We start from the raw sequence: 13,398 nt of genomic DNA, 5'->3' as shown, positions 1-13,398 counted from the left end.
CAATCCAAATGTGCAACTCCAAGCCCACCTTTACATCCCCAACAAAGATCGATCAACCCTATCAAGCTATTCCCACTTTTCTTTGCACTCAGCGAACCCTTTACTGAATTTCTCCAACTCTCGCTCTGAACCATTGGAAGATGAAAGAAAACACAAAGCGGGTTTTATTGGTTTTAGATTTTTAATGATTTTTATGGAGTCTAAAAGTCTAGATGTATTCAAACTAAACTTTTATATATTCTATAAAAATTTAGTGATATTCAATGTAAACTTTTGTAAAATTTTAAAAAGTCATGTGATATTCAAACTTGACTTTTAAAAACTTTACAAAAGTCTATAGGTATTCAAAACATCAATAGACTTTTAATAACTCCATAGAATTCTATTAAGTACAAGAATCATAGCATAAAGAACAACAATAAAATGTCAAAAAAAGTCTTTGATTCAACCTAAATATTTGGGTGTACATTTAATTGAGAAATCTCCCAAACTGACATATTCAATAAAAACACTAAAATTTTCATTCTTTTCTCATTTATTTATTTTTCTTCTTTCTTTTTACTTTTTAAAAACATATTTTTTTTATTGCTAACAATATTTTAAAATCAAAATTATTAACATCGTTCATTTTATTTTTGGAGTTCCGGTCGTCACCCTGAAGATGCTAAAGAGTTGTTCAATCTTCGTCGTGCTTCTTTGAGGAATGATATTGAGTGGACATTTGATATATTTAAATCACAGTTCAAAATATTCAAGATGACTCCTCCATTTCCATAAACGACCCAAACAGAGTTTGTATTGGCTTGTGTTAGATTACACAATTTTCTTCGAAAGAATTGTTGATTTGATGAACTTCAAATTGAACCAGATAATGAAGCTCAATTGTCTTCATCGACACAAGTTTATGAAGGTGACAACTTTGATCAGTTATTTGATACTCAAGAACAACAATGAGCAAATGATAATGCATGGAGAGCTAAAATTTTATTTTGAACTTATAAAAATATTTTTCATTAATATGTTGAATTGACATAAAGAATTGAAATTTTGATTTCAACAAATTGGAGAGTTCATTTGTCGTTTTTCACAAATTAAATTGATTTAACTTTTAAGTAAGCAAAATTCATTTACGTTCATAAATAAAAAATAATTTAAAATTGAAGAGGTTATATATGTCCAATAATGATTTAAAAGAAATTAATAAAAATAAATTACAATTATAAATTACAAAATTCATATAATTATATGAAAAAGTTTACAAAAATCTTAAAAAATATATATATATAAGAGTCTATGAAATTTGTTTTACAATTCTATGAGATTCTATAAAAGTTAATAAAAATTCATCAACTCCACAAAAGTTCATCATTTAAAAAAAAATAATTAAAAGTCTTTAAAAGTATATAATGAATACACCCCCAAATAAGATAATTCGAAACCGCTCGAAGAAATTCCAATTTACGGCACTTCCTCCTCTGAACCATTGCAAGATCGATTTTCTCGCTCTGAACCATTGCAAGATCGAATTTTGGCATTGGAGTTCCCCATTTTGGTACTCCTTTGTTTGCCAATTTTAGCAGATATTCCAATTTACGACACTTCTTCCTGCCCATCCTACTGGAGAAGTCATATGATCCAAATCCAATACAACATAATATGTAGGAGGTATACCACCTTGAGCCCGAACAAAACTTACTGTCAGCACAACCTCTTGGAGCTCATAGACAATAAGATCCTCATACTTATAAGAATTTAAAAGAGTGGAATTGGGAAGCAATTCGGCAAGAATCCACATACTAAAAAGCAAGAGTGTGTCTTCCCCTTTCTCACTCTTCCGCGCCATGCAAGCAACAATAACGCTCCCCAAAATAGAATTCCAAATGAAGTGACAAACTTTCGTTTTTCATATGAACGGGATTCTTTAGCCACCCGAGTACGAAGGCGATCAAAGTTTCAACACCTTTATGTTGGATAATGTGTTCTTGATACACTGGAAGAAAAGAATGACATGCCAAATTCAATAAGCTCACCACAATATCAACGTCGCTGGGAACCCAAATAATGTTTTCATGCACTCTGTGTTTTAGAGTCTCCAGTAACTTTTCAAACGAAACCTTTTCAGCCAATACTTCAGGTAGTATGGACCTTGCCAAGGACGCAACATATTTTCTTTTAGAACTAGCCACCAAAGTTGTGGGGTCTTTAACTCCTAATCTTTATTACAATATAATTTGATTAGAGTTAATTAATGACAGCGAAAAACAAGTTAAAATTTTCTTTACAATGAGCCCAAAATGTGTCAACTATAATTATAATACTAAAAAAATAGTATATAATATAGTCTCGTCTAAACACATCACAACATAAAATATTCCCACGCAATAATCAACTACATACAACAACTCAAATTCTCGGGACATGTCCCGGTATATAAATACATATACATATACATATACTGGGACAGATGACTCAACCTCATCTCAACTGTGACTCTTTCCAGAAGTACCTTATCCGGTCTTCTGATATCCTAGAGTACCTTCCATTTTCCACACACAAAAATAACAACAGCCCTCCTTCGGGGTGAGCAAAAGTTCCGTATGGAACAACCATCATATATACAACAGATATCTACACAATCATATATGCTATGCAATGCATGTATGTCGTGGAGATATCAGGTCAAATGCTCATCCACTGAGCATGTAACGAAATCAATCGAATCGCTATCAAATAAATGCTCGAGCTGGCACACCAACCTCAATCAAGTATAAGGGATAATCGTATGATATTGTCGACAAAGCGCTATAAAATCTCAAATCTCAATCAATCAATCATAGGGGCCACAATGACTATGCTTTTAAGGGTCACATAATGCCAAACATAGCATCGTGTTCACAAACTCCAGAATCAAATCCAATCATATCAAAGTATCCAAGGATCATAGCTCAACGTGCAAAAGTGGTCAACATGAAATTTTTAATACTATGTATTAGCTTTATAATGAAATTGGTTTCATTCCATTTGAACTAATACTCAGATAATTATGCCAAAAACCGTAACATATGTCAGTTTTCTATTGCGGTTCAGCATACATTTCAAACACAATTCAATCACTAATACAATCAATCACATATTTTCTCTAATCACATGAAAATTTCATGGATTTATTGATAATCAACATAAGATTTACGATAATACGATATACGATCCTTACAAAATCCATAGCCCTAGCTACTGATTCACCGTTGCCGTTGATGAAGGCCAAGCTATCGAATGGAAAAGAAGGAAAACATGTCAAGACACAGAACTGAATAAGCTTTTATCACAAAAAATACAGTCATGAACAGCTACCGCACCATAAGCACAACATAAGGACCTTAAGTTGAAATTCCTCTTCGATAGTCTCACGTTTGAAATTTTCTTCAGAATTTGCTACAAGCCCTCCAAGAATATCCCATACATATGGTCTCAGAAAACGTTTAGGTTTTTTAAAATTTCCAAACAACTGATGATTGCACAATAGAAAAGATTGAGTGGAGGTGTGATAGAAGGATGGTGCCACAATCATCCAAAATAAGACTGAGAAGGACTCTATCCATCCCTTCTTTCCAGAAGTACTGGTGATGATCGCTTGCCCAACGGGTGATAGAAGCAAATTAACATGCCTTCTTTGCAGCACGAGCTTCGGCGTTGTCTTTTATTTCAGATCGTTCATTCCAATTCTTGATTGCCATGATTACAGATTTGACGAGGGGATCACAACAAACGTTCAACAATTTCATACATCATGTTCTGCTTACCTGAGTAATTCATGTTGCAAAAGAATGCAGGTGTATTAAAAAGTCAACAGACACTTCATAGGTACACGCTAAATCTATACTACATCTAGTGAAGCACACATCTCATGTGATACCTCTTTTGCCACATGGTAAAAATTAAAGATTTAAAATGAGTTACAATGGACTTCTTTAGTAACTTGAATTAATTATTTTCGTAAAGTGAGGACGAATACGAAATAGTTGCTGTAGGGGTCCAATGTGCAGTCACGCAAGCTCAGGCCAGGGCTCGAGACGTGACAGAATGGTATTAGAGATGGTTATCTGCAAGGAACACCGAGAAATAAGTGTTTTGCGGGGCAAAGTGCTACGTACCTAGGAGTCACCTTTTGAACCTGCGGGGCAAAATGCTACATGACAGGAGCCACTTCTAGATTCTTGGTGCTAGTAGATCGAGGGGTCAAACAGTGACAAGGACGTCGCGTTCTGAAGTAGGGGTGATTGTCATACCTCTTGTTCCACATGGTAAAAATTAAAGATTTAAAATGAGTTTATAATGGGCTACAATGGACTTCTATAGAAACTTGGGTTAATCATTTTCATAAAGCAAGGACGAATTAGTTGCTATAGGGACCCAATGTGCAGTCACGCAAGCTCGGGCCGGGGCTCGGGATGTGACATAATGGTATGAGAGATGGTCACCGGCAAGGAACACCGTGAAATAAATGCTAAGTGGGGCAAAGTGCTATGTGCATGGGAGCCATCTCTTGAACCTGTAGGAACCACCTCTTGAACCTCTGTGCTGGTGGATCGGGGGCTCAGGTCGCGACGAGGATGTCATGTTTTGAAGGAGGGGTGATTGTGATACCTCTTGTCCCACATGATAAAAATTAAAGATTTAAAATGAGTTTATAAATAGCTACAATAGATTTCTGTAGCAACTTGGGTTAATCATTTTCGTAAAACAAGGACGAATATGAAGTAGTTGCTATAGGGACCCATTGTGCAGTCACGCAAGCTCGGGCGGGGGCTCGGGACGTGACAAAATGGTATTAGAAATGGTCACCAGCAAGGAACACCGGGAAATAAGTGTCATGCAGGGCAAAGTGTTACGTGCATGGGAACCACCTTTTGAATCTGTGGGGCAAAGTGCTACATGACGGGAGCCACCTCTTGAATATGTAGAAGCTACCTCTAGATTCTCGACGCTTGTGGATCGAGGGATCAGGCCGCAACGAGTACGTCGCGTTCTGAAGGAGGGATGATTGTGATACCTCTTTTCCTACAAGGTAAAAATTAAATATTTAAAATGAGTTTGTAACGAGTTACAATGGACTTCTATAGTAACTTGGATTAATCATTTTCGTAAAGCGAAAACGAATACGAAGTATTTGCTATAGGGGCCAATTGTGCAGTCACGCAAGCACGAGTCGGGGCTCGGGACGTGACAGAATGGTATTAGAGATGGTTATCGGCAAGGAACACCGGAAAATAAGTGCTATACGGGGCAAAGTACTACGTGCATGGAAGCCACCTTTTGAACTTGTGGGGCAAAGTGCTACATGACAGAAGCCACCTCTTGAACATGTAGGAGCCACCTCTAGATTCTTGATGCTGGTCGATCTAGGGGTCAGACCGCAACAAGGACGTCGCGATCTGAATGAGAGGTGATTGTGAAACATGTTGTCCCACATGGTAAAAATTAAAATTTTAAAATGAGTTTGTAATGGACTACAATAGACTTCTGTAGTGACTTGGGTCAATAATTTTCGTAAAGCAAGGACGAATACGAATTAATTGATATAGAGGACCATTGTGCAGTCACGCAAGCTCGGGCCAGGGCTCGGGACGTGACTGAATGGTATTAGAGATGATCAAATAAATGTTACGCGGGACAAAGTTCTACGTGTATGAGAGCTATCTCTTGAACCTGAGGAGCAAAGTACTACATGACGAGAGCCACTTCTTGAACTTGTATGAGCCACCTCTAGATTCTCGGCACTGGTGGATCTGGGGGTGAGTCAGGCAGCGACGAGGATGTCGTATTCTGAAAGAGGGGTGATTGTGATATCTATTGTCCCACATGATAAAAATTAAAGATTTAAAATGAGTTTATAATGAGCTACAATGAACTTTTATAGTAACTTGGGTTAATCATTTTCGTAAAGCGAGACGAATACAAAGTATTTGCTATAGGGACACATTGTACAGTCACGCAGGTGCGTGGGCCCGAGCTTAGGGCGTGATAAGAAGCTTATCCACCCAATTACGACATAGAGCTGACGAGAAAAATTTATGAAAAAAATTAAAGTCCACAATGAAAGTTAGATAATTAGCTGTAGAAGCACAAAATTTGTGACAGTGTAAATATCTAATCCATAATACAATCCCGTGGAAGCATCTTTTGAGTGAATGTTAGATTTGAGTTTTGCGGCATCTAGAATCTTCGAAAACTTATAATCATGCCATACAATGAACCTAAAACATGGCCACCGAACTAGAATGTTTTGTAAAAGATCGGCCATGCATCTTAAAATTTTACTTTCGTGTGCATCGAAACGAAAGTCTCTTATGTTCCGAACAAGAAAACGGACTGCCTTTGTTTTTTCTACTATTTTCAGAATTTTTGGTCGTGTCTCGAACTGGATTTTATGATGATGGTATGTAATGCCTCTGCAAAGCTAATCGAGGCCTCGTGATTGTTATTACGTAAGAGATGCGTTAACGGGTGGATGAGCACAAAAGCATATTTAATACTTGAACATGGCAGCATTCGGACCATCCTCATGGTAAACTTACCGGCCAATATCGACGTGATTTCAGAATTCAGAATACTGGCCAAAACTTTGAGTATGTCCTCAGCCGAATCCAATGTACATACCATCACGAGATCAATTTAAAACTCCAGTATTTTTCACATATGTGAATAAATGGAGATATAAGTAAAAATAACGTTCTTTACCAAGAAAAGTTGAAACTCTCACGGAGGACAACTTTTGCTGCAATAAAAGAACGCTTGATTCGAACAATCAATTTTTCTTGTGCAGGTTCACTGCTCCGCCATTCTTTGCAGTGCTCTGCCATTCCTTGCAGTAGATGAAAAACTCACAATCGTTAAACTTAACTTTTCTCATTACTCACCATCGTAAACTCAACTTCCCTCACTGCACACTACTAGGAAAATGAAGAAAACTCCATAGATAAACAAAATGAAGATTCTACATAGCAAAATATGAATTCACGATCTTAAATAATTATGTAACTTGAAGGAACTAAGGCTATTTATATGTTGTGCCTAATATGTGTGAGAAACTAAAAAAAGAAGAGAGATATGATTTTCTGAGGTTTTTCTGTATATTCTCTCATTGACGCAATTCATCTATTTATAGAAGGTTTGGGATGAAAGGAATCCATGTAAAATCAAAACATAAATGCATAACTGAATAAGCTTCTATCACAAAAAATACAGTCATGAACAGCTACCGTACCATAAGCACAACATAAGGACCTTAAGTTGAAATTCCTCTTCGATAGTCTCACGTTTGAAATTTTCTTCACAATTTGCTACAAGACCTCCAAGAATATCCCACACATATGGTCTCAGAAAACGTTTAAAAGTTCTTAAAAATTCCAAGCAACTGATGACTGCAGAGTAGAAAAAGTTGAGTGGAGGTGTGATCAAAGGATGGTGCCATAATCATCCAAAATAAGACTAAGAAGGACTCTATCCAGCCTTCTTTCCAGAAGTACTGGTGATGATCGCCTGCCCAGCGGGTGATAGAAGTAAATTAACATGCCTCCTTTGCAGCATGAGCTTCGGCGTTTTCTTTTCTTTCAGATCGTTCATTCCAATTCTTGATTGCCATGATTACAGATTTGACGAGGGGATCACAACAAACGTTCAACAATTTCATACATCATGTTCTGCTTACCTGAGTAATTCATGTTGCAAAAGAATGCAGGTGTATTAAAAAGTCAACAGACACTTCATAGGTACACGCTAAGTCTATACTAGATCTAGTGAAACACACATCTCATGTGATACCTCTTTTCCAACATGAAAAAAATTAAAGATTTAAAATGAGTTAAATTGGACTTCTATAGTAACTTGGATTAATCATTTTCGTAAAACGAGGTCGAATACGAAGTAGTTGCTGTAGGGGCCCAATGTGCAGTCACGCAAGCTCGGGCCGGGGCTCGGGACGTGATTGAATGGTATTAGAGATGGTTATCTGCAAGAAACACAGGGAAATAAGTGTTTTGCGGGGCAAAGTGCTACATAAATGTGAGTCACCTCTTGAATATGTGGGGCAAAGTGTTACATGACAGGAGCCACCTCTTGAACTTTTAAGAACCACCTCTAGATTCTTGGTGTTGGTAGATCGATGGGTCAGACAGTGACAAGGACGTCGCGTTCTGAAGTAGGGGTGATTGTCATACCTCTTGTTCCACATGGTAAAAATTAAAGATTTAAAATGAGTTTATAATAAGCTATAATGGACTTCTATAGAAACTTGGGTTAATCATTTTCATAAAGTAAGGACGAATACGAATTAGTTGCTATAGGGACCCAATGTGCAGTCACGCAAGCTCGGGCCGGGGCTCGGGATGTGACATAATGGTATGAGAGATGGTCACCGGCAAGGAACACCGTAAAATAAATGCTACGTGGGGCAAAGTGCAACGTGCAACGTGCATAAGAGCCACCTCTTGAACTTGTAGGAACCACCTCTTGAACCTCTGTGCTGGTGGATCGGGGGCTCAGGCCGCGACGAAGACGTCATGTTTTGAAGGAGGGGTGATTGTGATACCTCTTATCCCACATGATAAAAATTAAAGATTTAAAATGAGTTTATAAATAGCTACAATGGATTTCTGTAACAACTTGGGTTAATCATTTTCGTAAAGCAAGGACGAATACGAAGTAGTTGCTATAGGGGCTCATTGTGCAGTCATGCAAGCTCGGGCCGGGGCTCGGGACGTGACAAAATGGTATTAGAAATGGTCACCTGCAAGGAACACCGGGAAATAAGTGTCATGCAGGGCAAAGTGTTACGTGCATGGGAACCACCTTTTGAATCTGTGAGGCAAAGTGCTACATGACGAGAGCCACCTCTTGAACCTGTAAAAGCCACCTCTAGATTCTCGACGCTTGTGGATCGAGGGGTCAGGCCGCAACGAGGACCGCGTTCTAAAAGAGGGGTGATTGTGATACCTCTTTTCCCACATGGTAAAAATTAAATATTTAAAATGAGTTTATAATGAGTTACAATGGACTTCTATAGTAACTTAGATTAATCATTTTCGTAAAGCGAAAACGAATAAGAAGTATTTGCTTTAGTGGCCAATTGTGCAGTCACGCAAGCTCGGGTCGGGGCTCGGGACGTGACAGAATGGTATTAGAGATGGTTATCGGCAAGGAACACCGGAAAATAAGTGCTATACGGGGCAAAGTACTACGTGCATGGAAGCCACCTCTTGAACCTGCGGGGCAAAGTGCTACATGACAGAAGCCACCCCTTGAACATGTAGGAGCCACCTCTAGATTCTTGATGCTGGTCGATATAGGGATCAGACCACAACAAGGACGTCGCGATCTGAATGAGAGGTGATTGTGATACATGTTGTCCCAAATGGTAAAAATTAAAATTTTAAAATGAGTTTATAATGGACTACAATAGACTTCTGTAGTGACTTGGGTCAATAATTTTCGTAAAGCAAGGACGAATACGAGGTAATTGATATAGGAGACCATTGTGCAGTCACTCAAGCTCGGGCCAGGGCTAGGGACGTGACTGAATGGTGTTAGAGATGATCACCGTGAAATAAATGTTACGCGAGACAAAGTTCTACGTGTATGAGAGCATCTCTTGAACCTGAGGAGCAAAGTACTACATGAAGGGAGCCACATCTTGAACTTGTAGGAGCCACCTCTAGATTCTCGGCACTGGTGGATCTGGGGGTCAGGCCGCGACGAGGACGTCGCATTCTGAATGAGGGGTGATTGTGATATCTATTGTCCCACGTGGTAAAAATTAAAGATTTAAAATGAGTTTATAATGAGCTACAATGAACTTCTATAGCAACTTAGGTTAATCATTTTCGTAAAGCGAGGACGAATACGAAGTATTTGCTATAGGAGCCCATTGTACAGTCACGCATGTGCGTGGGCCCGGGCTTACGGCGTGACAAGAAGCTTATCCACCCAATTACGACATAGAGCTGACGAGAAAAATTTATGAAAAAAAAATTAAAGTCCACAATGAAAGTTAGGTAATTAGCTGTAGAAGCACAAAATTTGTGACAGTGTAAATACCTAATCCATAATACAATCCCGTGGAAGCATCTTTTGAGTGAATGTTAGATTTGAGTTTTGCGGCATCTAGAATCTTCGAAAACTTATAATCATGCCATACAATGAACCTAAAACATGGCCACCGAACTAGATTGTTTTGTAAAAGATCGGCCACGCATATTAAAAATTTACTTTCGTGTGCATCGAAACGAAAGTCTCTTATGTTCCGAACAAGGAAACAGACTGCTTTTTTTACTTTTTCTACTATTTTCAAAATTTTTTGGTCATGTCTCGAACTTGATTTTATGATGATGGTATTTAATGCCTCTGCAAAGCTAATCGAGGCCTCGTGATTGTTATTACGTAAGAGATGCGCTAACGGGTGGATGAGCACAAAAACATATTTAATACTTGAACATGGTAGCATTCGGACCATCTCATGGTAAAATTTTAATGATTTTTATGGAATTTAAAAATTTAAAAGTCAATGTAGAGATATTCAATCCAAAGTTATTTAGTCTAATAAAAATGGGTGCATTGAGACTTAGATATTTAAAGTAACATATATGGGCCACAACCCAAATTTTCAACTCCAAGCCCACCTTTACATCCCCAACCAAGCTCCATAAACCCTATCAAGCTATTCCCGCTTTCCTTTGCACTCAGTAAACCACCCTTTACTTCAGTTTTCTCCAACTCTCATTCTAAACAATTGGAAGATAAAAGAAAACATTGAGAAGAGAAACGGAAACCGCTCAAAGATGTTTAGGGTATCCGAAGAGGAAGTCTATTTCGATCGTCTCCCATCAGAGCTAATCATTGCAATTTTTGATAAAATATTGGATGTCAAATGCCTATGCATTTGCTCTTCGGTCTCCAAGTATTTTTCCACACATGTTGTTCAGACCCGTTTCCGTGTCAGTGGAAATCGGTCCACCTCGTAAGTCTCCTGTTTGTGTTTGGCAACCGGGTCCCAAAGTTGAAAACTTTTTTAAAAAGCTTCGTTGCGTTGAATTTGCAACTATTCACTACTCGCTTTGTAATCATAATCCGAGTAAAATCCAGAGGATGCCTTAGTTTGGTGGAAATCTGATTCAAATGGGTTCATCTTAGTTGCTTCATCTAATCCTAAGTTCCCACGCTGGCGTAAATTTAGAGTGGATAAATGTCGGTTCGTCTTTCGTTCGATTCGAGATAACCTGTTGGATTTCATGCAGCTCTTTTATTTTACAAAAGAACTTCTGTCTCTTCTTCCAAATTTAAAAAATATTTCGGCTTTGGACCCTCTGAAGCAGGGGAGAATTCTTCTGGAAGAAGAAGACATTGCTCGCATGAAAAGGGAGAATCCATTGGAGGGTCGTGGTAAGTTTTGCGTGAGACAGTGGATTGAACGCAAGGTGAAGTTACCATTATCTGGACGTGTAATGGAGAACGTGGTCGTTATTTTGAGCAGAGAAATCGGAGCATCTGATGGTTCAGTGGCGGATAATTTATTGGAAGAGAACGATTATCGTGAAGTCGCTGCAACCATGATGAAGAAACGTGCCTATTCTCAAAGTGAACTCCGGTTAGGTAAGAAACGTTGCACGATTGCAGATGCTACTTACCACAGATTAGTGTCTCGCGATGCACTGGCTGGCCCGGACATTTAATAAACACATCTCTTAATTTGAAGGATTTTGGTTTCAGTCATTTTTTATATTAAAGAAATGAGTATTTAAGATTTAAATTCTGGGTTTGATATTTTCTTTTATTTAATGTTTAGTAGCTTTGATGTAATTAATTGAAGTTGCGTTTTGTTGATATACATTTTTTCTAATCTGCGTTTATGTGATGGTTTTTCTTCAAATTAAAGTCATTTTTAGATGATTTAGTTTACTGTAAATGAAAACACTTTCTGCTGGCTAACATATTTATGATTAACTCACTCACTCATTTTGATTAATTAATTAATTTTATTGTTAAAAGTGTATATTTTTATTTAGGATATGAGTATCTAATAAATATATATCCGTGATACTTGCAGACCCGATCTATATACATAGTGAAAAATGATATTTTTGACATAGAAAATAATATTTTTTTAATGAGTCGGGTTAGGTCGAGCAGGAGTTTCGTCTCTAAAAAAAAACTGTGTTTTATTTATAAACATATCACGTAATGAAAAATTAAATAAGAATTTTCTATCATTCGTACCAGAAAATAATAACGTCCAAACAAGTGCAATATGATGTTCGACCAACAATTTAATATGATATTCGACCAACAATTTCGGTTGGGAAAAACTGGCAAATGTACTTACTGAGCCAAGTTATAGAAAATGCATTTGACCGACCATAGATTTCGGTTGGTATTCATGCTACAGATAGAGAATCCTCTCCTTCTTTGTTACCTCATCGGTTTCAGATGGTATAATGGAAGTGAGATGGAGCAATATACCATTAGAAGAGGAAGATACACATGTGTACATGATGCGAACGGAGGCACATATGCTGTACTTCTTGTCATTGCAGGAATTCTTTTTCTCCATCATCCACAGGTATTTTTTACTTTTAATGTGTGTCTGGTTGTAAATTGTAGTGCTGGTTCCTTGTGGTTGGAAGGAACTTTCATGAACATTCTTTTAGCTTGGAAAAATCCGTGCTTTAACTAGGATTCCTGAGCATTTGGGATTCTGTCAAGATGGCTATCTGTTTATTGTCTAGATTACATTAGATTGATTCCAAATCGGTTTTTGATTAAGAATAAGAATTTTACATCCTTCCAATGACAAGTTGAGTTCCAGAGCACGAAAAATTTCTACCGTTTGAATTGAGAATCTTAAAGGAATCAATTAGGTTATAGCAACTTAATTTTTTCAGTATTTATTAAAAAACGATTTTGTTCAGGGAGAACATATCGACATGGATCAACTCTTGTTGATAAATTGTAGTGTCTTTTAGTGTTCTGGAAAAAGTTTCGAAAGATGTATTTTGGTAGATAGTGTGGGAGAATGTAAGATATATTTGGTTCTTGAATAAAATATTTTTTTGCTGTAGATTTCGTTTCTTATAGAATTTGTTGGGCCAATGTTGTTTTTAATTTATTTATTTTAATTGTATATGAAATAATATGACAGTGGAATGATTTTGGAAAGAGATGAAAGTTGAATACAGAGTATGATTATGCCGAGAGATTAAAATTAAAAGAATGTATCGTTTGAGAGATTATGAATTGATGATGGAGAATATGATGTAAGCTTGGCTTTACTCTGGGAAAGTGTTTTTTTTTTTAAATGCTTCCAAAATATTGGCTTCAGTTAACATCCCTTTCTCCTCTTTTTCTTGT

The 13,398-nt window shown here is 37.4% G+C and overlaps 2 long non-coding RNA genes across 2 annotated transcripts; one reads left to right on the top strand and one right to left on the bottom strand.

The window, feature by feature from the left end:
- The first annotated feature begins 12 nt into the window (after window positions 1–12).
- On the top strand, window positions 13–11,905 carry LOC140959208 (uncharacterized). Its single transcript, XR_012171948.1, has 2 exons — window positions 13–161; window positions 10,812–11,905. It is a non-coding gene; the product is annotated as an uncharacterized lncRNA (long non-coding RNA).
- On the bottom strand, window positions 3,211–6,648 carry LOC140959976 (uncharacterized). The gene is made up of 3 exons (XR_012172082.1): window positions 6,534–6,648; window positions 3,357–3,800; window positions 3,211–3,266 (listed from the first exon to the last, which is right to left on the bottom strand). It is a non-coding gene; the product is annotated as an uncharacterized lncRNA (long non-coding RNA).
- Window positions 11,906–13,398: the final 1,493 nt, after the last annotated feature.

The sequence above is a fragment of the Primulina huaijiensis genome, chromosome 15 (genome assembly GCF_012295235.1).
Source record: "Primulina huaijiensis isolate GDHJ02 chromosome 15, ASM1229523v2, whole genome shotgun sequence".
Taxonomy (NCBI): domain Eukaryota; kingdom Viridiplantae; phylum Streptophyta; class Magnoliopsida; order Lamiales; family Gesneriaceae; genus Primulina; species Primulina huaijiensis.
This window is presented reverse-complemented; position numbering and strand designations above follow the sequence as displayed.